Source organism: Gobius niger, assembly GCF_951799975.1.
Source record: "Gobius niger genome assembly, chromosome: 4".
Taxonomy (NCBI): Eukaryota; Metazoa; Chordata; class Actinopteri; order Gobiiformes; family Gobiidae; genus Gobius; species Gobius niger.
The window spans coordinates 5,995,063-5,999,861 of NC_136855.1; the positions used below are offsets into that span (position 1 = coordinate 5,995,063).

The 4,799-nt window shown below is 39.2% G+C and overlaps 1 gene segment (V, D, J or C); it reads right to left on the reverse strand.

The window, feature by feature from the left end:
* Nucleotides 1-403: 403 nt before the first annotated feature.
* On the reverse strand, nucleotides 404-2,589 carry LOC306962327 (Ig kappa-b4 chain C region-like). The segment is given in 3 exons: nucleotides 2,569-2,589; nucleotides 1,413-1,509; nucleotides 404-714 (listed from the first exon to the last, which is right to left on the reverse strand).
* Nucleotides 2,590-4,799: the final 2,210 nt, after the last annotated feature.

The following is a 4,799-nucleotide window of genomic DNA, read 5'->3' on the forward strand; positions in this document are numbered from 1 at the left end:
CCACTGCCCTAAAAAAATATTATTACTATTACAATTAATACTTATTACTAAAAAACTGATGTCATTTGGATGATCTGGTGCTCGAGCTGAGCCTTTAAACATGTTGTACAGTATATACACTATATACACAGTATATGCTTTATATACACAGTATATACACTATATACACAGAATATACACTGTGTGAAGTGAGTGTTTCCCCCAAACTATTTTGATGAATTTATTACAAATAATAACCAAGTAAAAATAATGACACATTCATGTCTTTGATCAGAGCTTTATTGGCACAAACTAAAATCTACAGCTGCATCATCACAGGTTTATTAAAGCCACACATATCAGGAGTCAAACAGGGAGTGTCCCTGTGGAGCAGGTGAAGTGTGTCCTCATGTGGGACATGTCTCTACTCGGGGCAGAGTGTCTCCAGCCTCTGAGTGACTGGACTCTGTCCGCTCCGACTGGCCTCACAGATCACTGCTGTGTGGGGCCATCGCTCTGTGGACAGTCTCAGGGCACTGGTACTGCTGTAGAGGCCGTCCCCCCTCAGGACCCCGGGACTCTGGGACCCTACTCTGGTGGCCCCGCCCACTCTCCAGACCAGCGTCCAATCAGAGGGGAAGCCCCCGCTGGCCACACACAGCAGCGTGGCACTGCCGCTCTGCAGCTCCTCTCTGGACGGGGGCAGGACGGTCAGGGTGGGCCGCTGCACTCCCACTGCACACAGACAGGGGGCAGCAGAGGCACTGAGTGTTAGAGCCACATCCCAAAACTGGGACTGGACTAAATGATGAACATTAGAGACAGTTGAGACATTTTCATCTGTGTCTTTCACTTCCTGTTCACCACAAGTCTGACCAATGAACCGAGAACAACTGTTTTTACTGATAAAAAGAAAACATAAAGTTATCATTCACAATTATATAACAAGATTTCAATGTTTTTCCTTTATTTTACGTCTGAAAATATATTTGGGGTTGTGAAATACATTTACACTACTTTACGCTTTCACATTTGTTTCTTTTTTAATGTAGATACACATTTCTATTTTTCATCTCAATGTCAAATACTCACAATTATAAATATTTGTCAAAGCCGTTAATATTTTCATTAGATCAATATAATTTGTTGGTCTAAGGAGCACCATGTTTTGCTTTAATAATGTGAAATACACCTACAATGGTTTACTCTTTAATCAGCACTAAGTATAATCACATTAACACTGATTTATTATTATTATTTGGTCAATTATTACTAAGAGACAGTAGAGTTTCTTCAGCTTTTCACCTAAACATCAGTCTCTAAACTAAACAAACCAAAATAATAAATCAATCTACAAACATGATGAAATCCTGCTAAATGAGCAGATTTGAAGTAGTCTTGTTTGAGTATGTAGTAAAAAGTGCAGTACTCACAGTCCACGATGAGTTGTGTTCCTCCTCCGAACGTGAACCACAGTGATACAAAGTCATGAAGCCGTCGTACAAAAACCTCCTCTGTTTTCAACACACGCTGCTCTCACTTCACTCATTATCACCCAAACTTGATCTTTTCCACAAGAACAGGGTCGACATCACAGTCACATGTTTATTATGACACACTTTTCTATGTTTTACTACTTTTGATTTCCGTATCATATTTTCTTCAGGTTTTCTGTTTAAACCTCCTTGTGAATCATCTGTAAATATAAACTAAAGCGTGAATAAATATGAATAAGGAAGTGAAATAGATCATAACTCACTGTATAAGAAACCACACAATAGAAAATGAGCCTGATTTCTCTCTTTTTATATCATGTTGTAACAGGGCTGACATTTCAAGCTGGGAATGTTGAACTCAGAGAAAGTACATGACAATACAATACAAATGTAACAGCGAAGTACGGAGCCCTGGAAGTGACATCAGACAAAAAAATTTGGGGAATGAAAAAAAGTTAAATAATGTTTTTTTTGAAGAAATATAAAAATGTGTTTTTTTTACACCACAAATTTTCCCGGGGGAACGAGAAAATTATCTCGATGGAATGTCTTCATTATCTCGGGGCAATGAGAAAATTATGTCAGGGGAACTAGTAGAGAAGAATTAGATTTTTTTGAAGAAATATACAAAAAATCTTAAATAAACCAAAAAAAAAAAAACTCGAGATACTTATTTCGTTCCCCCGAGATAATAATCAAATTCCCCTGAGATATTTGTGGTGTAAAAAATATTTTAAAAATGAAGTAATTTTTTAATATTTCTTCAAAAAAAAAAAAAAAATACATTTTCAAGTTGTCTTTTTACCCCGAGAATTTTTTGTTGTTGTCTGATGTCACTTTCAGGGGCTCCGTAGAATTGACATATAATGAAAGAATTCCACTAAAGTATAACTATAATATAACTACATTAAAGTAAATTAAAGTATATTAAGTAACTATATTAAAACATTCCATCTGAAATCTATGAATCAGTGCAGCAGATATTGGCGTCTGCTCCAGCTCAGAGTTGAGAGTATTTCCATAGAGAGGAGGGTCACATGGTCAGCTGATCCTTCCCTGAGTTTTATAGAGAGCTGAAGACTGCAGGACTCACATGTGTCAGTGAACGCACCATGGCTCTGGGCTGCACCATCCTCCTCTGGACACTGGCCTGCTGCTGCTTCACAGGTTCAAACCAGTGACATTGAACACAACACGCCGCCTTTTCTCTCTGTGTTTCTTCTGATCAATGTGTTTGTTTTTTACAGGATGCAGTGGTCAGGTCACAGTCACTCAGCCTCCAGTCCAGACGGTCACTCCTGGATCTACAGTCACTCTCACATGTAAAGCAAACACAGATGTTTATAGCAATAATTGGATGTTCTGGTATCAGCAGAAACCTGGTCAGTCTCCAAAGCCCTTGATAAAATATGCAACACAGCGTCTGTCAGAAACTCCATCTCGGTTCAGTGGCAGTGGGAGCCACAGGGACTTCTCTTTGACCATCACTGGAGCTCAGGCTGAAGATGCTGCAGTTTATTATTGTCAGAGTGCTCACCTCATTAGTAGTACATGGGTGTTCACACAGTGATTTGTGCTGGTACAAAAACCTCCCTCAGTGAGTCCTTCAGAGTGAGACCAGAGCAGGAAACAACTGCAGCTGCTCAAGAGGAACAGACGCCTCATGAAAACTGAGAGAAGCCACAGTGGAGATGTCAGAGCAGGTCCATACTTACAGACTGAACTGAGACACTCATTCATGTAGTTTACAAATGCTTATTCTTCATCATTTCATTCTCTTTCAGCCTCAGAAAGGGTTTAAATATTGTGTCCGTACAAATATCTATGACAGCAGTTACACCAAGCACATCTGTACAGTGGTCTACACACAGTGAAACATGAAACTGTACAGTTTGTCTTTTGGGGCTTATTGAAACTTCAGGCCTGAGAGAAAAGGTCTGGAAAAGAGTCACTTTATAAACGATGGGTAATAACTTCATATTGTTTTCATCCTGGAGAAATACTGTCAATGTCAAGGTCAGGTTTATTGTCACTGGTCAGTGGATTTTACATTTGGTCGTTTTGTGTCTCATTGTGAGCTTCTAAAATAGTCTTTTTTTCAATCCACTGTTTGTCAGGAAAATATAATTGTAGTCAGTAATCTCAGTGCAGAATGTCTTTGATTTCTTGTCACTAAACAATAACCTCCTTCTTCCAAATAATTCAGTGACAAACCAATCAGGCGGCTGCAAGTTATTTAATGTCCAATGTACGTCTGATTCCTCTTGTCCTCAGGTTCTACTGTGAGAATGACCGACTCTTGATGTGAGCTTCAAAGTGGTCATTATGGTCATGGTAAATGGTCTCAAGTTACCATTCTGCTTCGAAAAGCAAAAGCAATTTTTTTTCTAAACTTAATTAAAGAGGCAAAGGGTAATTGTAAAAATCTGTGGAGGAGCATGGATAAACTATTGGGAAGGGAAAAAATATATCAGGAGCACTTACAGCTCAAAATCAATGGAATAGTTCAAAATGAGGGCTCTATTCTGGCTAAACATTACAATGATTATTTCTTGGACTCTATATTAGACCTGGCGGAGACTTTTTCTGAAGTGAACTGCTGCCGAGATGATCATGGGGTTGGTAATGCATCTTACTGTAGGTTGCAGAGTATAAATGAAGACAAAATTTCCAAAATAATAGCAAATTTAAAAAATAGTAAAGCAAAGGATATATTTGGTCTTGATACATCTTTTTTAAAGGAACACAAAATGACTCTAATTCCAGTACTAACAATAGCTGTGAATCAATCTATAAATGAAAACAATGTTCCTTTGGCGTTGAAAAAAGCAGTAGTCAAGCCGATTTTCAAGTCAGGAGACAAGCTCTGTGTGTCAAACTATCGACCTATTAGCATCCTACCAGCCATTTTCAAGGTCTTTGAGAAGGTGGTGGCAGAGCAGCTCGTGGAGCATATCGACCACACTGATGCGTTACATCCCTGCCAGTTTGGGTTCAGGAAAAGATACTCCACAGAGTCCGCATGTTGCTACTTACTAGAAGACATCAAATCTAGTCTTGATGTTGGTGGTGTGGTGGGGGCGGTCTTCCTGGACTTGAGAAAGGCCTTCGATACAGTTAATCACCAGCTTCTCATTAGCAAACTATCTCATTTTTCTCTTGACTCAAACACAATAGCATGGATTCAATCTTACCTTAATGACAGACAACAATGTGTTGTGGTTGACAATAAAAAATCACCCTTAAGACCTTGCGGTGTGGGAGTGCCATAAGGTTCCATTCTGGGGCCCCTGCTGTTTACACTATATAAATGACCTGCCAACT